The sequence below is a fragment of the Spermophilus citellus genome, assembly GCF_964194105.1.
Source record: "Spermophilus citellus genome assembly, chromosome: 14".
In the NCBI taxonomy this organism is placed as follows: domain Eukaryota; kingdom Metazoa; phylum Chordata; class Mammalia; order Rodentia; family Sciuridae; genus Spermophilus; species Spermophilus citellus.
The window spans coordinates 79,439,121-79,466,062 of record NC_138194.1 but is presented as its reverse complement, the minus strand read 5'-3'; the positions used below and the strand labels follow the sequence as shown (position 1 = coordinate 79,466,062).

At 32.5% G+C, this 26,942-nt stretch overlaps 1 protein-coding gene across 3 annotated transcripts in view; it reads left to right on the top strand.

The window, feature by feature from the left end:
* The window catches only part of CSMD3 (CUB and Sushi multiple domains 3), a gene marked incomplete at both ends in the record, with an annotated part of 1,157,568 nt that overhangs the window by 595,086 nt on the left and 535,540 nt on the right, over positions 1-26,942 (top strand). The gene's annotated exons all lie outside the window — the stretch shown is intronic.

The window sequence follows — 26,942 nt, the reverse complement described above, 5'->3', positions numbered from 1 at the left end:
ACCCCCGATTTTACCCCAAATGCAGATTGCAGAATCACGTCAGTTACACATCCACAATTTTACATAATGCCCTATTAGTAATTGTTGTATTCTGCTACCTTTTCTATCCCCTACTATCCCCCCTCCCCTCCCCTCCCATCTTCTCTCTCTACCCCATCTACTGTAATTCATTTCTCTCCTTGTTTATTTTCCCATTCCCCTCACAACCTCTTATATGTAATTTTGTATAGCAATGAGGGTCTCCCTTCATTTCCATGCAATTTCCCTTTTCTCTCCCTTTCCCTCCCATCTCATGTCTCTGTTTAATGTTAATCTGTTCTTCCTGCTCTTCCTCCCTGCTCTGTTCATAGTTGCTCTCATTACATCAAAGAAGACATTTGGTATTTGTTTTTTAGGGATTGGCTAGCTTCACTAAGCATAATCTGCTCTAGTGCCATCCATTTCCCTGCAAATTCTATGATTTTGTCATTTTTTATTGCTGCATAGTACTCCATTGTATATAGATGCCACATTTTTTTACCCATTCATCTATTGAAGGGCATCTGGGTTGGTTCCACAGTCTAGCTATTGTGAATTGTGCTGCTATGAACATCGATGTGGCAGTATCCCTGTAGCATGCTCTTTTAAGGTCTTCAGGGAATAGTCCAAGAAGGGCAATAGCAGGGTCAAATGGTGGTTCCATTCCCATCTTTCGCAGGAATCTCCAAACTGCTTTCCAAATTGGCCGCACCAATTTGCAGTCCCACCAACAATGTACAAGTGTACCCTTTTTTCCACATCCTCGCCAGCACTTGTTGTTGTTTGACTTCATAGTGGCTGCCAATCTTACTGGAGTGAGATGGTATCTTAGGGTGGTTTTGATTTGCATTTCTCTGACTGATAGAGATGGTGAGCATTTTTTCATGTACTTGTTGACTGATTGTATATCCTCCTCTGAGAAGTGTCTGTTCAGCTCCTTGGCCCATTTGTTGATTGGGTTATTTGTTATCTTATTGTCTAATTTTTTGAGTTCTTTGTATACTCTGGATATTAGGGCTCTATCTGAAGTGTGAGGAGTAAAAATTTGTTCCCAGGATGTAGGCTCCCTATTTACCTCTCTTATTGTTTCTCTTGCTGAGAAAAAACTTTTTAGTTTAAGTAAGTCCCATTTGTTGATTCTTGTTATTAACTCTTGTGCTATGGGTGTCCTGTTAAGGAATTTGGAGCCTGACCCCACAATATGTAGATCGGAGCCAACTTTTTCTTCTATCAGACGCAGAGTCTCTGATTTGATATCAAGCTCCTTGATCCATTTTGAGTTAACTTTTGTGCATGGCAAGAGAAAGGGATTCAGTTTCATTTTGTTGCATATGGATTTCCAGTTTTCCCAACACCATTTGTTGAAGATGCTATCCTTCCTCCATTGCATGCTTTTAGCGCCTTTATCAAATATAAGATAGTTGTAACTTTGTGGACTAGTCTCTGTGTCCTCTATTCTATACCATTGGTCCACCCACCTGTTTTGGTACCAGTACCATGCTGTTTTGTCACTATTGCTCTGTAATATAGTTTGAAATCTGGTATCGCTATACCGCCTGATTCAAACTTCCTGTTTAGAATTGCTTTTGCTATTCTGGGTCTTTTATTTTTCCATATGAATTTCATGATTGCTTTATCTATTTCTACAAGAAATGCCATTGGGATTTTGATTGGCATTGCATTAAACCTATAGAAAACTTTTGGTAATATCGCCATTTTGATGATGTTAGTTCTGTCTATCCATGAACAGGGTATATTTTTTCAACTTCTAAGATCTTCTTCTACTTCTCTCTTTAGGGTTCTGTAGTTTTCATTGTATAAATCTTTCACCTCTTTTGTTAGGTTGATTCCCAAGTATTTTTTTTTTTTTGAGGATATTGTGAATGGAGTGTTTTTCCTCATTTCCGTTTCAGAAGTTTTGTCGCTGATGTACAGAAATGCCTTTGATTTATGCGTGATGATTTTATATCCTGCCACTTTGTTGAATTCATTTATTAGTTCTAGTAGTTTCTTTGTAGACCCTTTTGGGTCTTCTAGGTATAGAATCATGTCACCCGGAAATAGTGATAATTTAACTTCTTCTTTTCCTATTTTTATGCCTTTAATTTCTTTCGTCTGTCTAATTGCTCTGGCCAGTGTTTTGAGAACTATATTGAATAGAAGTGGTGATAGAGGGCATCCCTGTCTTGTTCCAGATTTTAGAGGGAATGCCTTCAACTTTTGTCCATTCAGAATGATGCTAGCCTGAGGCTTAGCATAGATAGCTTTTACAATGTCAAGATAAGTTCCTGTTATCCCTAGTTTTTCTAATGTTTTGAACATAAAGGGATGCTGTACTTTGTCAAATGCTTTCTCTGCATCTAACGAGATGATCATATGGTTCTTATCTTTAAGTCTATTGTTGTGGTGAATAACATTTATTGATTTCCGTATGTTGAACCATCCTTGCATCCCAGGGATGAATTCTACTTGATCATGGTGCACAATTTTTTTGATGTGTTTTTGTATTCGATTCGCCAGAATTTTATTGAGGATTTTTGCATCTAGGTTCATTAGAGATATTGGTCTGTAGTTTTCTTTCTTTGAGGTGTCTTTGTCTGGTTTCGGAATCAGGGTGATGTTGGCCTCATAGAATGAATTTGGAAGAGCTCCCTCTTTTTCTATTTCCTGAAATAACTTGAAAAGTATTGGTATTAATTCTTCTTTAAAGGTTTTGTAAAACTCTGCTGTATACCCATCCGGTCCTGGGCTTTTCTTGGTTGGTAGTCTTTTGATGGCTTCTTCAATTTCATCCATTGATATTGGTCTGTTCAAATTGTGTGTATCCTCCTGACTCAGTCTGGGCAAATCATATGACTTAAGAAATTTATCGATGTCTTCACTATCTTCTATTTTATTGGAATATAGGTTTTCAAAATAATTTCTAATTGTCTTCTGTATTTCTGTAGCATCTGATGTGATATTGCCTTTTGCATCCCGTATGTTAGTAATTTGAGTTCTCTCTCTTCTTCTCTTCGTTAGCATGGCTAAAGGTCTGTCGATCTTATTTATTTTTTCGAAGAACCAACTTTTATTTTTGTTAATTTTTTCAATAGTTTCTTTTGTTTCAATTTCATTGATTTCCGCTCTGATTTTAATTATTTCTTGCCTTCTGCTACATTTGCTGTTGTTTTGCTCTTCCTTTTCTAGGGCTTTGAGATGTAGTGTGAGCTCATTTATTTGTTGGTTTTTTCTTTTTTTGAGGAATGACTACCAGGCGGTGAATTTTCCTCTTAAAACTGCTTTCATTGTGTCCCATAGATTCTGATATGTTGTGTCTGTTTTCATTTATCTCTAAGAATTTTTTGATTTCCTCCTTTATGTCTTCTGTAACCCATTGATCATTCAGTAACATATTGTTCATTTTCCATGTGATGTAGGATTTTTCCTTCCTTCTTTTATCATTGATTTCCAGTTTCATTCCATTATGATCAGATAAAATGCAAGGTATTATCTCCACCCCTTTATATTTACTGAGGGTTGCCCTATGGCATAATATATGGTCTATTTTTGAGAAGTATCCATGTGCTGCTGAGAAAAAAAGTATATCCATTTGATGATGGTTGATATATTCTATATATGTCAGTTAAGTCTAGGTTATTGATTGTGATATTGAGTTCTATAGTTTCTTTATTCAACTTTTGTTTGGAGGATCTGTCCAATGGTGAGAGAGGTGTGTTGAAGTCACCCATAATTATTGTGTTGTGGTCTATTTGATTCTTGAACTTGAGGAGAATTTGTTTTATGAACGTCGCAGCACCATTATTTGGTGCATAAATATTGATAATTGTTATGTCTTGTTGGTGAATGGTTCCTTTTAAGAGTATATAATGTCCTTCTTTATCCCTTTGGATTAACTTAGTCTTGAAGTCGATTTTATTCGATATGAGGATGGCCACCCCTGCTTGCCTACAAGGACCGTGTGCATGGTATATTTTTTCCCATCCTTTCACCTTCAGCCTGCGTATGTCTTTTCCAATCAGATGTGTCTCCTGGAGGCAGCATAGTGTTGGATTTGTTTTTTTAATCCATGATACCAGCCTATGTCGCTTTATTGGAGAGTTTAAGCCATTAACATTCAGAGTTACTATTGATATATTGTTTGTACTTCCATCCATGTTTGATTATTTATCCTTTTTTTAAAAAAAATTAGTTTGTTTCTCCATGATTATCTTTCCCCTCGCCCTCTGTCTTTACCTAGGCACTTCCTACTGATGGTTTTGGTTATTGTTTTTCATTTCTTCCTCGTGTAGTGTTTTGCTCAAAATGCTTTGCAATGCTGGTTTTCTGGCTGCAAATTCTTTTAACTTTTGTTTATCATGAAAGCTTTTTATTTCGTTGTCATACCTGAAGCTTAATTTTGCTGGATACAGAATTCTTGGTTGGCATCCATTGTCTTTCAGTGTTTGAAATACATTGTTCCATGACCTTCTTTCTTTCAGTGTCTGTGATGAAAAATCTGTTGTTAACCTTATTGGTTTACCCCTGAATGTAATCTGTCTCCTTTCTCTTGTAGCTTTTAATATTTTCTCTTTGTTCTGTATATTGGATATCTTCATAACAATGTGTCTTGGCGTTGGTCTACTGTGATTTTTTGTGCTCGGTGTCCTGTATGCATCTTCAATTTGTATATCTGTTTCCTTTTTTATTTCTGGAAAGTTTTCTGTAATTATTTCATTCAGCAGGTTACTCATTCCCTTGGTTTGAATCTCTGTACCTTCTTCTATCCGGATGACTCGTAAGTTTGGTTTTTTTATGTTATCCCATAACTCTTGGATGTTTTTCTCATGATTTTTTACCAGCCTTTCTGAGTTGGCTAGACTCTTTTCAAGATGATATATTTTGTCTTCATTATCTGACGTTCTGGCTTCTACTTGCTCCACTCTGTTAGTGATACTCTCAATTGAGTTTTTAATTTGGTTTATCGTTTCCTTCATTTCTAGAATTATTGTTTGATTATTTTTTATAATCTCTATCTCCTGATAAAGATGCTTAACTTCTTCTTTTATCTGTTTATGTAATTCATTCTCAATGTGTTCTTTCGCTGCTTGAATTTGCTGTCTTGTATCCTCTTTAAGGTTCCATTCCATCTGTCTAAGGTGTTCCTTGAGTTCTTTATATGACCATTTTTCTGATGACTCTAGGTCCTCCTGAATATTTAGGCTGTCCTGCATTGTTTGTACTCCTTTTCTTCCTTGCTTTTTGAAGCTGCTCATGTTACTTCTTGTTCTGTTTGACTGCTGAGTTACTGTTTACTCCTATAAATTTATTTGATGCTTGGGAGGAAAGGTATTAGAAGGGAAGGGAAGAAGTCACTAAAGAGAATGAGAGTAAGCAGGTAGAATTCAAGGAATGGAGGATAAGAGAAATGAAAAGACAAAAGAAGAAAAAAATAGGAAATAAAAAAAGAAAAGAAATTTTTAAAAAAAATAATAAAAAAATTAAAATTAAAATTAGAAGAAAAAAATTGTAAAAAGAAATTTTAAAAAACAAGAAAGAAAAATGAAAATGAAAGAAAAACCCAAATCAAAAAAAAAGAGAAAAGAAAAAAAGGAAAAAAAAAACTAATAAATGCAGTCTTAGAGTTTGATTAACTTCTCTTCCAGTAGGGGGCGCTGTGCCCACCAGGCCACGTTTCTCCTGTCAATATGCGGGAACCAATCACTGTGCAGCAGCTCCTCCCAGACTGGGCAAGTCTCCAATCCTGCGTGCCTAGGGCCTCCTCTTGTGTCTAGTCACTTCCCACTTTTCCTCTAGCCAGGCCCCTCTCACGGCTGCCACTCACCACAATACTGGCTACACGCCATGTCTGCTGCTCCCGGGAGCCCTATTTTCATGAACGACTGGGCACACTCTTCCAGTTTGCCATTCCCTCAGACCCTAAGTTTGTAGAGCTTGGGGCTGAGAATCCTCAGCGAATTTTACTTGCCCTCCGGTAGCCATGCCCCCGGTAGCTGGTGCAAAAGACTTCAGCTGTCAGCACTGGTGGGAGCGGTAGTTCCACGCCACGGATCCCGCGCCACCTCTGATTCCCTCGGTCTGGCTATCGTGCTCACGGGAGAGCTGGGAGGGGCCCTTAAGTTTTCCCCGATGTGTGGAGAGGGAAGGCTAGGGAATTACACACCTGTAGCCGCAGGTTTCAATGAAGTTATCTCCTCCGCCGCAGTCTGATGATGTCAGTTCTCTGCCATGGTGGTATCTCTTGCAAATGGCGACAGTTGGTTTCCCTTTGTCGGGCTACCAATGCAACGGGTGGGTCCTTACTGTCTCTCCCAAGCCCCGTTTCAAACCTGTGGCCACTACCTATGAAGGCTCGGTAGGCATTTACCTCTGTAGGATGAGAAGGGCTGACCAGTTGTTTCAGCCGGATGGATTAGTGCTGAGTCACAGCTGTTTGTCTGCGGGAAGCAGGCAAACAGGAGCTTGTATTCAGCCGATCCAGGCTCAGTGTGTGTTCTGAGAGGCCCAGACTGTTCGCCCCAGATCCACGTTAGCTCAGCATTGCCTAGTGATCCTGAGCAAACAGATTTAGGTTGTTTACGACTCCCTATTCCTGCATAGCTGAAGAGGTCAGAGACTTGATCTCTCTGCGCCTGCCGCCATGTTGGAATCCAGTAATGCGTTTCTAACTGAACTGATAATTCCAGAGGCTGGGATTGCCGCAGTCTGGCTGGGCACAGAATCATGAGCCACTCAAGCAGGAACAAAACTTTATTTTTAAAAAATGCCGCCAATACCCCTTACGCGCCCGGCAAGCAAACCGGTCCACCCACGCGCTCCAGAACATGCAATTTTATACTCTAAATAATTGCTGGGCAAAATGCCTATTAAATACTTCACTGTAACAGAAAAGGACTTCAATCCCCAAATATTCCAGTATATTATTTTCTTAAATCCACTAGTAATTCTGTCATATCAAATACATGGTCATAGTATTGAGTTTATTAACTCCTATGTAAATCCCAGACCACAATTTTTGCTGCCCATCCCATGACTTGATGGAAATATAGATTAATGAATGATTAATTCTATGTTAATTATAAGATCCTTTGTTCTACTTTAATTATTAAGAGATAGTTATAAGCCTTATGAAATTATAAATATCTTTGACATGTGTCAAAACTTGATTAAATTCAGTATATATACATATTAGAAATGCAAATTTATATTTCTGATGGAAAAATATGTAAATATTAATAAATTCAATTAAAATCTATTATTTAAAAAAGGAAAATGTAAAAGATCCATCAGACTATTATGTGGCTTGAATTTATTACTTCTATCCTAGTAAAAATTATTCCCTATCAAACAAGGGCTATTGAAAAATTATCTTATTGCATAATAATAATTTTTAATCAGAGTTTCTTCTTTCAACCACTGCCATGCCTTTGTGTCTGGATACACTGAGCTGAATGCATGATGTTGTCAGGGAGACAGGACACATTCATTCTGTATATTTTATTTGTGACTAAATTTGTAGTACATTAACTTGAAAACCTCAGGAGATCTGTGTGAATGTTGGTTTTAAAAAATACTTAGGCTCATTGTAAATATATATATTTTAAATATATTCCTCCTCCATTTAAAATCCATCTCTACTCCCAGTAAATAAATCAAGGTTATGAAATTGAAAGAATAGTCCCCTTATTTTATTAACTATCTACTTGATTTTTTTCTCTTCCCTTGTCCCTCTAAAAGCCCAAGTGTATTTTGCCTTCTTACATTTCTTTTATTTTTATTATTTTTCACCCTGAGGGTTACCTCTCAGAAAATCTATAGTAGTTTAAACCTTGGAACCTATATTAATCATTAATAGCAATACTTCAACAAGAAACATAGTTATTAAAACTCTTGATCAGTTTGTAGTAGCAGGGGAGCTTTATTGATATTTATACAGCCCCTCAACAGTTCAAGAGCTGGAAGTACATTGTGAAGTGTCACAATGAGGCATTATTTTATTCTTTCTGCTCAGTTTTTAGCAAAAGTAATTTTTTAAAAATCCCAAGGATCAGCATAAGTGTCAGGTATTGATACGTTTAAGAAAAAAATTCATATTTCCTATTCTGTGGCACTTTTACTCTCTACCCATCATATTCATATATATGTTAATAAACTCTGTATCACATGTACTATATAAGCAGACAGGAAATAAACTTTCTTGTCTTTGTATGTGCATAACAAATATCCCTTTTCTGTCATCATAATTGTATGTTCAATTAAACTGTAAAAAGGATTTTTACCTTATATTAACACATATATGTTAATATAAGGTAAAATATGTTCTAACAGCTTTAATTTACCTTTATTTTCTTCCTACTGTAAAATTTTTATTTTGCATTTTCCATAATTTCAAACATGGCGCAAAGTTGAGTCAAGGTTCATTTTGAGAAGTTTCAAAATTTGATGTGCAGATATCTTCAGCAACTTCACCTACTAAAAATAATTTCCATAATTACCTTGCTCTCTCTTGAGTGGTGTGTTGGTTTTTTAAATGGAACACCTGCTAAACATTTTTTTATATCTGATCTAAAGATATCTTCTTTTTTGTCATCTTTAAATTTCACATGAGATAGTATATCTCCTCTAAATTAATCATATATTTTATTGCATAGATTATTAAATTTTTAAGTAACTAGATTTGATAAAAATTTTTAAATTTTTATCAAATGTAGTTACTAAAATATATAAATTTTGATTTTTACAATATGTTTTGTTATGTTTTGCTAATTACCTAAAACAGAGTTTTTGAAACTTTTTGAAATTAAGAGAGTAAATAAAGTCTTCTCTTAGAAAACCAAAATAGAAGAAGAGGTTAAAAGCTGTTGAAATGTGGATGGGAAGGTTGTTACTGTCGATCTTCAGATTGGTTCTCATTCTCTAAAAAATGTAAGAAGACACATTGGAATCCAAATAATAATTTTTTTAAAGATTGGTCTGTAGTTATAATAGACTGAGAAAGAAAAATTATCTATAAATATAAAATAATTTATAACTATCTGGTTATCATTAACTTTTAGAACCTCAGCTTTAATCTGTGATATTATCTATATGCTTTTCTATGTTATTTCATGGTATCTGTTTCAAAGTGTAACAAAAAAGCAAATGGCATAAATCAAGATAAGTCTTTTATTTTAGTTTAATTTTTATTTAGTTAGGATTCATTTAATGTTTATCTTGTGCGTGGTGGAGTCCTGATTACTGTATCCAATAGAAAAAGTGAATAAAATACCACCAGAATCTGGAAAAGTTAATAATATCTGTAGCTTGTTAAAATCAGTAACATTTATGTTGAGTACAATAAGTCAATCCTGATTTATAGGAGATCTGTGTGTTTGCCATAACTGTGATGCAAGGTGTGACACTTTATGTTCCTACTGAAATCGAAGAATAACCTCACTATCCACCTTGCACCATTTCCCTTAAAGACATTTGTTTTGTTTGCTTGTTTTTATATTGTCATTATTCAAATCCACATTAACCAGAAAGGAAGCTAGTGTTCCCAATAAATGCATTAGCATCCATTAACACTGCACTACTTTTTGCATGTATTCTCATCTTCATCTTAGAAAGTCTAAGGAACATTAAAGACATGAATAACAATTGCTACAGCTTTGTATATCACAATCATTTTGTCTTCATTAACTCATTAAATCTCATTAAGATTTCATGAGGCTAGAAATTATTACTCATTTTCTCAGATGGGAAAAATGACTAGGATGTAAGCAAAACGATGATAGAAAGTTTATTCTTACTTTGTTCCCTGTTATATTCCCAGAACTTACTGCAATGCATAACATAGTAAGCAATCAATAAATATTTCTGGAATACTTGGGTTTTTTTTTTTTTTTGGCTTGTTTTGGGGGGTTCTGAGGATTGAACTCAGAGCTTCATGCGTGGTAAGCATTTGCTCTACCACTGAGCTACATCCCATCCCTTATTTGGGGCAAATGTGAATGGATGAGTGAAAATTAACAAGAGATCATTAACTGCCTGTAGAATATAGCTGCAATTCTAAGCTTGTTGACTAGTTTTTTTTTTCCATTATGAAACATTATATTCTAGATGATTTAGAGTTTTTTGAGAAGCAGAAACTTGAGGTCCTAGTCAGTGTGAAGAGCATAAGGCACCAAAAGATTGAATTAAACTGGATTCCCATTGTCTCACTTGCTACACATTAAAAAAAATGCACATGCATGTGCATGCACATATGTACACACACTATGACAAAAACCGCCCAATTTCCAATAGGAGGTGACTATGTTGTTACATGGTATTTTTCAATTGAAAATCCATGGAAAGTCTGAAAAGGAAAAACCCTTAGTCTTTATAGAGTTCTAAAAGTGATACCTCCTCTTTTTAGAAATTAGACATTATAACGGTTTAACTTTCTGTTGTATAAAAACATATATCCTCAACAACATAGTTTTAATAGCAAACACCTATGAGGGGTAACCCATGCCATGTGATTTTGTAAGCACATGCAAGGTTTCATTTAATCACTACAATAACCCAATGATAGGTAATAATATCATCTCTACTGAAGAGATGAAGAAATCCAGGACATTAGGTTAGGTAATTTGTTTCTATCACTTATCTAGTAGGTAATAATGAGACTCTAAATTCTGTAATTTTAATTGTTGTTTTTAAAACACTTTATATTATTTCCATAAATTTTAGCATACATTTTAATTTATTTAAACATTAAATTTTGAAATAACTCTCAAAATACATAGCCAAAGTGTAAGATTTTGATGATGCCATCTGGTTTTATGGAATGACCTACAATTTTAAAATGGAACATTTTCATTAAAGATGTTTATTTTTGTTAAATATTTAGACTTCTTAATTTTTATGATTTAAAGTGAAATCGGAGTCCCTGTGCTTCATTGCAGAGCTAACACATTCTGTTATTTTGTCCTAATCCAAGAATTTTAATGATTAGGACACATGCTGAAATAAGATGGATTTATACCCAAAAGCTCCCCTCCACATCCATCTTCCCTGACTCTATGGTATATATAACATGAGCAAGAAAAAAAGCCTGTTTTGTTAAGCCTCTATGGTTTCTGAATCAATTTACTCATGGAGCAACATAGTGTATTGTGACTGATATACAACGTAACTTTGTTTACCCTTGATCAATTTTCTTTTTGGTTATCTTTTTATTCTTATCAAATTGTAGGTACTTTTTACACATAAAGAATATTAACACTTAGTTTATCATATACATTGTAAATATTTTCATCTAGTCTATATTTATCCTACGCAATTGTTCATACCCAGTTTTCCCCTTGTTTTTGTTCTAATCTATACTGCTATTTCTTAAAAATGGCATGTGGATTTGTGTATGTCATGTGCATTTTAAAAAATTTTTTGTCAGAGTTACAATGTATTTCCTTATTTCCCCCACCCACAAAAAAATTTCATTCTTTAATCCATCGGTAATTTATTTTTTGTATTTTGATTGATGTTTTCTTCTAGACGTAAACATTATTTCACCAACAACATTATTATTAGATCATGATTTTCCAGAAGAACTGAATATCACACAGATTTCACATATACTTTAGTATATTTAACTAATTTTTTCTACTAAAATCTTGTTTTTCTAATGTCACTATTTTGGGGTTTTCTTTAATTAAAAAAAAAATCTTATAACCAAAACTCTTTGCTACTACTTTTATACTTCAAAATTTTCATAACAATTCTTGTACATTTATCTTCTACTCATTTGAAAATAGTTTTTTGACTTCCACAGTAAAATGACTTGAAATTTTTGTTAGAAATAGTTTTAACTACTCTATGTTGTATATACCAGATATATAAAAAATTATGTTCTTTATGTGTAATATGAATTGAAATGCATTCTGCTGTCATATATAATAAATCAGAAAAATTTTAAAATATATATAAAAATATTGTCATTACCCAGTTACTCAGTTTCCCCAAATTTGCACACTTGGGCTATAGTTTCTTTTGGGCTGGTTCCATAAAATGTGTGTTTGAATTGCTTTGGTAGTATCACAGAATGATTCAGGAAATTTGTCACTTCTGTAGATAGTTCAAATAGCATAAAAGTTACATGTCTTTTAAACTAAGATCCTATATATAAAATTATCTGGAAATTTTTGCTTAAAGGTAAATATTTGAGAAATTTTAATATTTTAAATATCTGTTTATATGTTTCTTAAAACCTTTTTGGATTAATGATAAGTTTGTTATAAAACATTAAAAATAATCTTCAAATATGTGAATATATCATATCTACTTTCTAAATTTTTTTTTTAAATGAGGAAAAAAAATAATAAATAGGGGAGCTAGGGTTGTGGCTCAGTGGTAGAGTGCTCGCCTAGCACAAGGGAGCTCTGGGTTCAATCCTCAGAACCACATAAAAATAAATAAATAAAATAAAGGTAATAATAATAATAATAATAACTACAAATGGAGATGCAACTCAGTAGTGAAGTGCTTGCCTCATATTTGCAAGACCCTGGATTCCACTGCTAGTACTGCAAATAATAATAATATTATTATCCTAATAGTTTATTTATATGTATTTGTTTATGTTGAAAGGGCAAATTTTTCTTACTCAACTTTGCTTACATCAGCCTTTCTACCTGCCCACTAGCCATCCTTTCTCTTTGTTCTAGTGATTGAACTATTTTAGACTCTGATGAACCTTATCTCTCCCAATTCTGTACAGCTCTATAGGTTTGGGCTAAACTAATCTAAACTCCCTTTGATAGTTATCAGTCAGGATCTGGGACAATTGGTACAGATTCTGGATGAAAGAAAATCTCTTTTCTGAGGTTGTTAACTGTAAGGGTCATTTCACTTGGTGCTACTGAGGGTCATCTTTTGTTATCTTATATCAATAACTTGCAACAGAGATAAGGAAGAATCGACAAACAGAAAAATATAGTGTTGTGGACATAACTGAAATCCCTAAATTTAGAACTCCCTAAAGAGAAAACTTTTCCTTGGTGTTCCATTTGTGTGAGGCTGTAAACTTTTACTTAAAACATGTTGAGTTGGAGGAGGGGGAGAAAAAAACCACAATCAATCAATCAATAAAACATGGTGAGTTCAGTTTCTGTTTCTAAATGAGACTGACAACTAAATGAGCTCTGATTAACTCACTTGTTATCTCTTTGTTTAAATCTTTCAATAAGCAACAAAGGAAGCTCTGTATTATACTTCAATGTTTTGGGATGTATTTATTTATTTTCAAAATGTGTTATCATAGAAATATACTAAAAATGGGCCTCCAAAATTATACTCTTAGAGAAAGGAATACTTATATTTGATTCAATTAATAGTTAGTACACTTTTTGGCTAGTTTTGGGTTTTGCTTTTTTCAAGAAAAAAATAGGATTTCATAATTATCTTCTGCTCACATTATGTATCTGTAAGGGGTATTTTTTAAATTAAACTTACCATCTGTGCCTTAATAACATTATTTATGAACCAGTTCATGGTCTTATTTAGTTTTATCCTTGAATCATGAGATTGATTGAGATGTTTTGAAAATAGCACTAATCCTTCAATTCTTTTATGAATAATTATGACAGAATTGTTTAGTTATCACCCATGTCATATTGTGGTAATGAAAAAAATCATGTGATATCTTTTTCTTTCTCCCTAGAGATTTCTGTTATAGCCCAGAAACAGATATATATATCTCCAATTGATTTTCAACAAAAATGATACATATGTTGATATAACACTACCCCTCACATTTTTTAAATGATATTGAAAAAATTGGATAGCCACATCCCGAAACAAACCAAAACATCTCATCTCTTATCTCACTCAAATCAACATGAAATGAATTGTAGAAGTGAAGCTAAAATTATGAAACATTTTGAAGAAAATATAAAAGAAAAATCTAACTTCTTTAGGGAAATTTTTTAAAGAAAAGAACAAAGCATATTATATACTGAATATTTGTGTCCCTCCAAAAATCATGTTGAAGTTCTACCATCAGTATAATGAAATTTAGAGACAGGGCTTCAGTGGAAGTAGTTAGATTTATATGAACTCATGACACTAGAGTCCTCATGATGAGATTAAATCTTTTATATAGAGGAGACATCAGAGTAACTGTGCAGTCTTTCTCTCCTTCAGCCCTCTGCTAGAAAGAGAGGTCAGTCATCTGCAGGTTAGGGAGAGCTCTCACTAGAACATGACCAGGCTTGTACACTATGTAGATTAAATTTCTTTTGTTTAAGCCATCTAGTCTAAGGCTTTTGGTAATATCATGAGATACTAAGACATTATAGAAGAAAAAAATTGGCAAATTAGATTTGACCAAAACCAAAATCATATGGTTATCAAAAGGTACTGTTAAGAAAATGAAAAGGCAGTGTTCGCCTTGGCAGCACATACTAAAATTGGAACGATACAGAGAAGATTGGCATGGCCCCTACACAGGGATGATACCCATATTCGTGAAGCTTTACATATTAGAAAAAGAAAAGAAGAAGAAGATATATATGTTATATATATATATATATATATATATATATATATTATATATATATGCTATAGAGTGTGCATTCAGAATATATAGTGAAATTTCAGAAATCAATAAAATAAAGCAAACAACCCTATTAAAATGTGTAAAGTGATTGGACACTTTACATAACAGATACAGGCCAGGCATCGTGGTGTTTCACACCTGTAATCCCAGCAGCCAGGGAGGCTGAGGTAGGAGGATCATAAATTCAGTGCCACCCTCAGCAAAAGCAAGGTGCAAAGCAACTCAGTTTGACTCTGTCTCTAAATAAATATACACGATAAGGTTAGGGATGAGGCTCAGTGGTGGAGTTTCCCTAATTTCAATCCCTAGTATCCCCCACCAAAAAAAAAAAAAAAAGAAAACAAAAAAAGGACTAAGGATGTGGCTAAGTGGTTAAGCACCCTGGGTTCAACACCTGGTACCCACCCCCAGGGGAAAAAAAAAGATACAGAAGACTAAAATGTATATAAAAATGTTCATCATTATTGTTTAAGGCAATATAAATTAAAATTACAAGAGACACCACTACAATAAATTTTCACACATATTTGTATAGTGGTAAAATGATGATATCTGACAAAATATTTATTTGTGTACTTGTAATTTTTAGTACATGGCAACAGAAATCCTGCACTATCTTTCATTGCACTCCCATAGTACTGTAATTCAAATGGATGATCCAATAAATACACCAATCTATAATCTGAGAAGGATCTATAATATTCATGTAAAACCAAAGTAACTTTATATTAAGAATTGCCATATTCTTAAAAGGTAATTCTTAAACTTTTAATTTTAAAAATATTCAATAAAGCAGAAGCACAATCATGAACAAATAATATTTTTCAAGACTTCATTTGAAATTTATAATTCCCCCAAACTTTTTATGTATCATTGAGTTTTATAGTGCCATAAAATCAAATTAGTGAAATAAAATATGTAAGACATAGCTGTTTCATTGTTTTTTATTTAAAAAATATTTTGTATTTCTCTATATTGTATCCTTTAACTAAAGTGAAATTCAATATAAGGAGATCAAGTCTTTTATAGAACACACTTTTATGATGTTTTGATATTCCTTTTATAAAAAGATTCTGTAAAGAAAAAATGAAAGTGATATTTAATTATATAGCAATTAAACTAAAATTTCTAATTTCTTAGAAACTAAATTGTTTGTCATTTACTAATATAATATTAGCATGTACCAAAGCTGTATTTTTGTACAATTAAATTGGAGTACAAAATCATTTATGTAAATAACTATTTTCCTCTGGGGTGCTCCATGTGCATCACTGATTTAATATTTATAGTAAGGACAATTTCTATATCTTTAAAAACAAGGGCCTTAACCTAAATAGTCTCAATTTTCTTTTGGTTCTAACATTCTTTTATTAATTTTTATGAATTAAATATTGATATATCCACTGTACTGTCCAAAAATATTAGTCACTATTTATACATTGTCATAAACAGAGATAATTTAGTAATATTTTTTTGGAATGCATTCTGACATAAATTTCTCTCTCAGAATTATCTTATTCTCTGGTGATGATCTGTGAACACTTATCCAGGGAGTCCCTTTGGATTTGACCATTCTTGTGTTTTTTGCTATTTCTTTTCTTTTCATATCATTCCATTTTCTTTCTTGAAATCCTGTAGTTTATAAAATGAGATTTCTCTTGCTCAGGAAAAATTATAATGTCACATGTAATATTTTGTGTGGAATTTTCATGATAACATTTCAATCTGCTTCTCAGAAACAGACAGGGCATTTATGCATGACTCATGAAAACTATTATATTTGAGCAAGATTTATTATTTTTGTTCTTGTTCTTCATTAGCTTAGAGGTTTATTTTACTTTCTTTTACATTTAATACATCAAATGCCTTCATAAAACTATTGTTTCTAAAACATCTAATTTAACTTTGTTTATCTCAATCTGCTATAAGAACTAAAACTTTTATTTCTATATGCACAGAAGTAAAATGATTGACAGTATAATATTAAGAGTTGTGTCAACTTTAAAGAATTAATTGAGTTGCAACTATATGCCAGACATTGTGAAGGGGATACAGTGCACAGCAAAAAAAGGAGACTTAGTCATTGCTTTTAGTTTAGTAGGATGAAGACTGACACTTAATAAGTAATTTTAAGTATGATGAATACTAAGAATGAAAAAACAGAATGCGCTTTTTGAAGACTGTAAGAAGACTCCTAATGCAGGCTTCAAGATATGCTTTCCTAAATTGTGTTCTATATATGTACTAGAAATTGCAATGCATTGTGTTGTCATATATAACAAATTAGAATAAATAAATAATTTTTTAAACAAGTTTTTCTTAGGAGGTGAACTTGGAATGAGATCTGAAGCAGAGTAGGAGTTACTGAAGTAAGAACTCGGCAGCATAATCAAGTTGTGCAGATGAGAACAAGTTTCAGTGGAGGAGCTTATAAAATTCTAGGATGTAGCAGAAGTAGAAAGGGAGTGCATGGAGGAGTAGAACCTGTCATGATTTGAAGGGGGACCATGTATGAATGGGTCATGATAAAAGAGGTCCATTTCCTTAGTGAAGACAAAAAAATCACTCCTCTCCCTTACTAATAGGCTAATTTCCCAATTTCTCCCTTAGGACAAGAAGCAGTATTTATTAAAATAATGCAATGATAGATCAGAGAAAATGGAAGATACTTTTGTAATAGTTCGTATTCTCAAATAATAACATTCAATATTGTCAAAATGTTATTTCCTTAAAACTTGATCTATAGATTCAACATAATGAAATAAAAATTTCAGTGGTTTTTTTAGATATCAACAAACCTATTTAAAGTTTAGATGCAGAGGCAAAATTTACCTAAATGAACAAATAAAAATAAAAAATATATAAATGCTAAAAATAAGAGGCATAATACCTAGAAAACCCATCATAATATTGAAGAAAAAGAAGAAAGTAGGAGGACTGATACCACCTGACTGATACTGCCCAATATCAAAACTTATAAAGCTATAGTAATCAAGAGAGGAGGAACAGGTAGTAGAATAGACAAATGCAACAAGGGAATAGAAAAGAAATTCCAATATAAACCCAGGTTACTGTAGTTATCTGATCTTGACAAAGGAACAAATCCATAAGCCTAAAGTAATATAAATCCTTTTTAGCAAATGATGCCCAGACAAGTGGACATCTACAGACAAAAACAAAAAATAATCTAGATAGAAGCTTTACACCTTTCATAAAATTAAGTCCAAATATATTATAGGCCTAAGTATAAAACACAAACTATAAAATTTCTGAAAAAATATAGGAGAAAACATAGATGACCTTCAATAAGGCAATGACTTTATAAATATAGCAACAAATGTATGATCCATAGAAGAAAAAAGTGACAAGCTGAATTTAATTAAAATCAAATTGCTGCTTTGAAAACTACAATATCAAGAAGATGGGAAGATAAGCTATGACTAAAAGAAAATATTTGCAAACAAATACTTGTGCTAAAGGACTCTCATCCAAAAAACTATAAAAATAAGAAAAAGGGTAAACTGAGTAAGAAATGGGAAATATGTATAGACATCTCACCACAGGAGATATATAAATGTCAAGTCAGCATATGAAAGTATTTTCAACATCATGTGGCATTAGGGAACAGGCAACAGAACAGACAAATGGAACAAGGGAATAGAATATAAATCCCAGAAATAAACCCATGTTAAAGAAGTCATCTGAAAATTGACAAAGGAGCAAAGTCCATAGAATTGAAGCAAGATATCCTTTTTTGACAAATAATGCTATAATAAGTGACCATCCACAAAGAATGCAAATTAAGATATATCAGGGAATTGCAAATTAAAATAATGAGATACTACTACACAGCTATAAGAATGGCCAAAATTTAGAATATCAACAATACCAAATACTGGCAATGATATGAAACTGTAGGATCTGATTCATTGCTTATAGAGATGAAAAGTGGTACAGCCACTTTAGAAGACAGTATCTTAAAAAACTAAACATACTCTTACTATATAATTCAGCAACCATACTGTTTGATTTTTACTTAAATGAACGAAAATGTATGTCCCCACAAAACCCTGCACATGGATGTATGTAGTAACTTTATAGTTCCATTCATAATTGTCAATACCTGGAAGAAAATAAGTTGTTCTTTGGTAAGTGAATGAATTAATAAATTGGAACATCAAATACTAAAAATCAATGCTATCAAGTCATTAGAAAATATGGAGGAAATTTGAATGCATTTTAATAAGTGAAATAAACCAATCTGAGAAGACCACATACTATTTGATTTCTACTCTGTGACCTTCTGGAAAAGGCAAAACTATGACACAGTAAACTGATCAGTGGTTTCCAGAGGTTAGGAGGGAGGGAAAGAATAAATTGGCAGAGCAAGGAGGATTCTCAGTGTTGTAATTCTATTGGGCAATACCATATTGGTAGATGCATGTCACTATACACTTGTCAGAACTCATACACCAACAGAACTCATAGAACCCTAATGTACACTATGGATTCTGAGTGATAATGATGTGCCACTTTAGGCTCATGGACTATAAAAAGTGTACTTCTGTAGAATGAGATTTCAAGAGTGAGGAGGTCATATTTCAAGAGTAGGGATTACCTCTACTTTTTGCTCACTCTTGCTATAAATCCAAAACTCCTCTGAAGAGTTAAATTTTATTCATTTAAAATACCACATAAAAATTAAAGCTATTGCTACTACTGAAAATGTCCAGAACTATTTGAAAATGTTTCCATTTTATATTAATATAATTAAAATATTTGAAAGCTTTAGGTGACTGTTCTCATTGATAGGTTTAATACACTACTTTGATTTAGTCTACTACTCAATTTCTATGGCCACCTTCCGGATTTAAAACAACAATAATTTTATGAGGGCATGAGTAAGCAGCATATTCTGGCCAATAACCTCCACTGTCATTCATATTGATTTTGGCTTACATGACATTTCAAACTATATTATTAATTTCAGAGGAGAAACATTGCCTCAAACTAACTTGCAAAAACCACTCAAAATAATAAACTTTACATTTTTTGCTTGATACATACCTGGTAGCAAGTATATTATAGAATACTCTCTCTCTCTCTATTTTAGTTCAGCTGTAAAGCCAAGTACTGTGTTCACCAAATTATGGCGTTTTTCAAAGCAATTCTTTAAATACAAAGAAAATCAATTTTTTTATTAATCTGAAGAACAATAGGAATTCAGAATAACTTTTTTATACATATTTTTCTTTATATCTTTTTAAATTATTATATTGTTTATACATGTCAACAGTTTTTATGGTTTATAAATTTCATTAAAATTAATGCTTACTAAGCATCCTCTGTATATGAAGCTGTGACATTCATAGAAAGGACATCCTAAACAGCATGAAGATGCCTCATACAAACATAAAAATTAAAGCAACACACACTTAGTAAGCGCATAAAAGAGAATTACATTGTAGTCAAGAACTATTTACATTAAGCATAATGTTTTTTCTGTTCAAGGTTTGTGTGCTATGAAATTGTGTAGGAAGGGAAATCTGATCTTATTTCTACTTGAGGAAAGAACCTGACAAAGACTAGGAAAGTTTTCTGAATTTAGAAAAGTAATGTACTTAGAAAATATTATGTGATTATTATCTTTGCATGTCTTTTGGGACACAACAACTCTAAATTTTGGTCAACAATGATGCATAAACTGAAAATCTGATTCTCTGAGTTGAAGGAAGAAAATGAAAGTCAAAAATAATATACCAAAAATATGTAAATGCTGTTCACAACCGAAATCATCAAATTAAAAGCCAAAGTTGTGTTTATGGTCTTTACAAAATAAGTTGGAAGGTCAATAAAAAATATGATGAAATCTGAAAAAAATTAAATTATATTCTCATTGGTCTTTTTTTAAGGACTTCATCTTAAGGATTTAATAAGATAATTGTTCAAAGATTTAAGTACATGAAAGAATATTTAACATAATGCCATTTATATCAAAGTGGGCAAATTATAACCTACTAGTGTTACATTAAGAAGACATATGCTCAAGGGGCTGGGGATGTGGCTCAAGCGGTAGCACGCTCGCCTGGCATGCGCACAGTGCTGGGTTCCATCCTCAGCACCACATACAAACAAAGATGTTGTGTCCGCCGAAAACAAAAAATAAATAAATAAATATTAACTTAAAAAAAGACATATGCTCAATACATTTTAATAAAAAATAATAAAAATTACTAATGGATTTATTTATTAGCTTGCTTTATGGTAATAGTTTCACAATTTAGATGTATATCAAAACATCACATTGTACAGCTTGGTTATATACAAGTTTTGTTTTCTTATACTTCATAAAGTTTAAACATTCACCTTGAAACTGGATTTATGTGGCTATGATTGGCCTCTCAAATCAGCAAGAGGTTTTTTTTCTTTTTTTAAATTTATACATGACAGCGAAATGCTTTACAATTCTTATTACACATTATACAGCACAATTTTTCATATCTCTGATTGTATACAAAGTATATTCACACCAATTAGTGTGTTCATACATGTACTTTAGATAATAATGACCATCATTCCACCATCATTTCTAACCCCATGCCTTCTCCCTTACCCTCCAACTCCTCTGCCCTATCTAGAATTCGCCTATTCTTCCCATGCTCCCTTTCCCTATCCCACTATGAATCAGCCTCCTTATATCAGATAAAACATTTGGCATTTGTTTTTTTGGGATTGGCTAAATTCACTTATCATTATCTTCTCCAACTCCATCCATTTACCTGCAAATGCCATGATTTCATTCTCTTTTATTGCTGAGTAAAATTTCATTGTGTATATATGCCACATTTTTTTTTTATCCATTCATCCATTGAAGGGCATCTAGGTTGGTTCCACAGTTTAGCTATTGTGATTTGTGCTGCTATAAACATTGATATGGCTGTGTCCCTGTAGTATGATGTTTTCAAGTTCTTTGGTTGTAGACTGAGGAGAGCGGTAGTTGGGTTAAATGGTGGTTCATTCCCAATTTTCCAAGAAATCTCCATACTGCTTTTCATATTGGCTGCACCAATTTGCAGTCCCAACAGAAATGTATGAGTGTACCTTTTTCCTCATATCCTTACCAACACTTATTGTTGTTTGTCTTCATAATAGCTGACATTCTGACTGGAATGAGATGATATCTTAGAGTGGTTTTGATTTGCATTTCTCTAATTGCTAGAGATGATGAACATTTTTTCATACATTTGTTGATTGATTGTATACCCTCTTCTGAGAAGTATCTTTTCATGTCCTTGATCCATTTATTGATTGGGTTATTTGATATTTTTTGGTGTTTAACTTTTTGAGTTCTTTATATACCCTAGAGATTAGTGCTCTATCTGATGTGTGAGGGGTAAAGATTTGTTCCCAAGATGTAGGCTCTCTGTTCACCTCACAGATTATTTCTTTTGCTGAGAAAAAAATTTTTAGTTTGATTCCATTCCATTTATTGATTCTTGGTTTAATTCTTGTGCTATCAGAGTCTTATTAAGGAAGTTGAGGCCTAATCCCACATGATGCAGATTAGGACCTAAGAAGCAAGAGGTTTTATACTAAAATGCAGAATACTTGCAATTGTTTTAGTAGAATAGTCTATTTATAAAGAAAAAAACATGCTCTCAGTAAAATTCAGTCAATATAATATAAATTATATATAATATAAACAAAATACAAAATAAATATAATATTATAAAAAGAAAACAAACATAACCCCCTCTCCAAATGCAAATGACTAGTATGACCACTAAAATTATGATGAGGTGATATTTAGGAAAACATTTTAACATATTGCTCTTTCTGTATATTTATATACAGAGAAAGAGTTTTATTATACATGCTATTTTCATTCTCATTTTTTTTCATTTAAAATACCCCAAAGAATATTGCTGCTTATTAACCCTCTCTGTGACAACATACAAATATGAATTTGTAAATTTTATGATTGGTCTTTAAACCAGTGAATCAACCAAAAATTCCAACCCAAATAGTAATGATGCAGATTAATGGAAGCTTCTGAGGGAAATGTAATGAAACAATATACTAATCACTGCCTTAAGGCTAAAGTGCAATTTTAAAAATTAATTTTAATGTTCATTAACATTCAGGATTCTATAACAAGAATTTTGGCAAAACTTACACAATCTCAAACTTCTTGCTCATAATGTGCCTTAAGGCAATTTTTCCATCATTTTTAGATCCGAAGATAGTAAATCAAAGTCCAATAAAATAAAAACTTGTAAGAGACCCCAGAAAATATGCCTCTAAAATAAGATTTACAAATCTTTGCGTATTAGATTTAGAAGGCAGTGAGATGCAGTTAGATTCAATCAAATCTATTTTATTGATGCTCATCACACTTGAGACATACATCCTAATTCTAAGTCCTAGTTGAGTCTACACTTAGGGGTCCCAGATACTCACCTGTGACATTTGTTAAGTCCAGGTCATCAGAAACTTGATCAGGGCTAGAGGAGTCTGGTACAGAGAGGGGACAAAAGCGAAGGAGGCTTCCATCTCTCTATCTGGGTCCTGTTAGTCCCATCGCCCCCCAGAAGTCTGGGTTTTTAAGTCCTAGTTCAGTTGTGCTTGCAGCAGATAACTGGGTGAGGTCTGGGGAGTACACACTGGGTTTAGACTCTTACATCACTAACTTAAGTCTGTCTAAGTCTGCAGTTTATCTAAGTTTTGCAGTTCACATTACATCATGGGCACATTGCTTATACTCTTTTATTCAAAACACGCACTAATCATTATAGTCAATAATCCTATAATATTTCTGGTACTCATATGAGGCAGCATATCAAGAGTAAAGGAAATTTGAAAACATTTTTTAAAATTATGTCTTTTTGACAGTTCAAATTCTTGTCACCTAAACCTTTTACACATGGACATTTCTCTTTGTAATATGATAGTTTATTACTAAAAAAAGTAATTTGGGGGTAATTTAGTGGAAAATTTTTATGGAGACAATAAAACCTGATAAACATTAATCAATAAAGGGGGGAGAAGCAATAACCATCCATGTGTGGTAAGAACCCTATTTTGTTGTAGTGTACTTCATTGATCATGTAAATTAGAAGAGTATGACCATTGTGCATACAGCATTGGTACTGCTGTTAATTTAATAAGGAAACAACTGGAAAATGTAAGTAGGGCACACTGTTCTCTAATAGAAAAACTGGTCTCAGATAATGTACTTTATCCCTATGTAGTTCACTCGGAACTGTCAGGAAAGATAGTAACTAAAATTTTTTGTACACCTATTATATATCAAGCAGCATGTCAGAAGTGTGTTATCTTATTTTTGTACATGTTATAAAAAAACATGAAATAAGTTTCATAGTATCCAAGGATGCTGTCTTAATCATTTTAAACTGCAACTTTTAACACAAGTCACTCTGGACATTGTTAAATGGTAGTCTTAGTTTCTAGAGTTCAGATTTACAATGTTATTGTGGAAATCAGAACATTTTCTAAATATGTATATTTTGGACAATAATGGGAAGATAGCTATAATATGCTTAGAATATAAAAATGTGTTGCTTTACACAGAAACTAGGTTGGTAAAGTGAGTAAGGACAGATTCATGATAGTAAAAGCTGATTTTTTTTTAATTTTAGTTAATCAGTGTCATATTTAACTCATCATATGACCACTCAATCGTGAAAAAAATGTATGCATTTGTCCTGCTTCTAAATAATTCTATGGTGAAAATCTATGTGGATATTTAAGCATATTAATTTGTTCATAAAAATATTCATTTTTATAAAATTTAAATATGAAAGAACACCGATTTCAAATTAGTAAAAAAGCTAACATAAATTATTCCTTAATAATACAAGCAAAAAGTAAGGAGTTCAAATTAGTAAATACTTAATTCAGTGATACTTTAAATTACAATTCATTTTCATTCAATTCATTCAACACTTATTAAATAGATGTATTATGGATTTACACTATGACAGATACTATAGCATGAACCCTTCTTTTAAAGCAAGTCATACTTTTAAAGCAAGTCATTCAATAAGTACAAAAAAACAAAAAATAAATATTCATTGTTAAGAATGTAGCAATAGTGCTCAGTTTTAAAGTGCCCCTGGGTTCAATACTCAGTACCAAATAATAATAATAATAATAATAATAATAATAATAATAATAATAATAATAATAATAGAAAGAGAGAGAGAACATAGCAACAGAAGTTTATACAAATTACACTGGTTGCAGAGAGGGGAGTGCAATTGATTTGATAAAGGGACAAGGTATCAGGGACACTTCAGATAAAAGGTGGTATCAGATCAACAAAGATAGAGATGTAAGGGATGGACATGCTAGTATGAAAAGAATCAGCAAAGGCTCAGAATCCTGAAAAGCTTGGCTTCAACAGGCCAACTACAAGTAATTATCATTTCTGAAGCAAAGTGGTAAGAATGAAGGAATACCAGCAGAAACTAGAAATATGGTTTTAGATCATATGGTTTTAGAAAGGATTTAAGTTGTCAATAGTATGCTATGATTTGTATTTGGATAAGATCATTCTGGTAATTGTACAGAAAGTAAATCATAGGTAGAGAGTGAATTAAAAGGCTATTACAATTATACAGAAAAGAGATAAAGAACCTCTGACCCAAGATATTGGTAAATGAGGTTGTAAGACAATAGACCTTTACCTTTAAAATACAAAACTGACTGTCCCTAATGTCCAAAAAAATAATAATAATAATAATCCTGAGAGAGTAGCATTTAAGTAGAGGATAATTAAAGATAGCACCTAGATTCCTGTCTGAGTGGGTGAATAGCTGTGACATTACTGAAATACATGTGGAAAGAAGGAAGATCAGATGTGAAAATAGGGAAATAATTTAGATTTGCATTCATTTCATATTATTTTATTAGACATCAAATTAAACTGTCAACATGAAACTAGAACTCAAGGAAGATATTTGGGCTCTTTATTTAAGAAATCTGGGAGTATAATACTACAAATTCATTGGTAGATTTGAGGAACAAGTAGAATTATTCATTAAAATGTGGTGATCATAATATATTGTCAGTATGTTTTATGAATAAGCTCTACAATTCTAAGATGAAATATAAATCCTAAATAGAAATTTTGATAGATTTGATGACAATTAGGATAGTGGACACTGAGCAATTCATTCAAGTGTCCCTGAAAAAATTCTAAGGCATCTATCAAGAGCATAGATGGAAAGAACAATCATTAGCAGGAACAGCAATCTGTAAGGCATACTTACAGATATAGTGTGGAGGGAAGAATCAAGAATGTGTGGCTTTTCATACCTGATGATTTCTATTTTCTTCAATTAGTGAACAAAGCAGGCTTGGAATATTTACAACAAAAGGAGGAAGAAGTAGAAAATGTATCAAAATCAGTATAATTGTGATAGCCTCAACAAGCCTCAGGTCCAAATGTGGTAAGGAAGTCTGTGTTCAAACAAATTTGTTCAAACAAATTATCCCCTCCCACTTTTGTGTTGCATTGTGTCTACTTTGGCAGAGAATGGGATATTTGTTTATCAGTATTTTATTATAATCTCATCTTAGTGCTAAAATTAAAATGTTAATTTCTCATATAAATCCTTTTGTCAAATTCTGCTCAGTCATTTCTTGGTTTGACAGAGTTCTAGTAGACTATTAGGGCACATGAGAGCAACAGGTCTTCTTGTTCAAGTTTTTCTTTTTTTTTTCTTTTTCCTCCAAGAACAGTAGAGTTGGAATTAATAGCTTGAATGTGTACTCTGTTTCTTTACATTTCTTAAAATCACTCTATACTGTTGCCTTCCTTTGTATGCTGTTTTAGAAAAGTTTGATACCAGTCTCATTCTCATGCTTTTCTAAATTATTTCAGATCATAATATGGAGGCCCTTAAGGATTATTTCCTTTTCTTTATCCAAGAGATTTATTAGAATTTGTCTCAGAGGTGACTATACTTGGTCATTTTTCTCTGGCACCCACTTGGCCCTTTTAGGATTATACTTGAGGCCTCTTTTATCTTTGGAAATTTCTGTGGATTTCTATTCCTCTGTTTTGATATTCTTCAAAGATAATAAATAAGCTTGTGTTATTCATGGCTCTTCCATTTCATCTACATTTTCTCTAATACTTTAAATTATTCTTCATTCCATTTTCATTTTTTAGGGTTTTTTCTTGCTTTTATTCAATGCCCTTTACTAAATTTTCAGTTGTATCTTTTTCCTTTAGACTCCTTATAATTAATATTCATTTTGATATTATTTTATAATTTTCTTTTACTACCTTTCTGAATTAATTCAGCTTTCATTC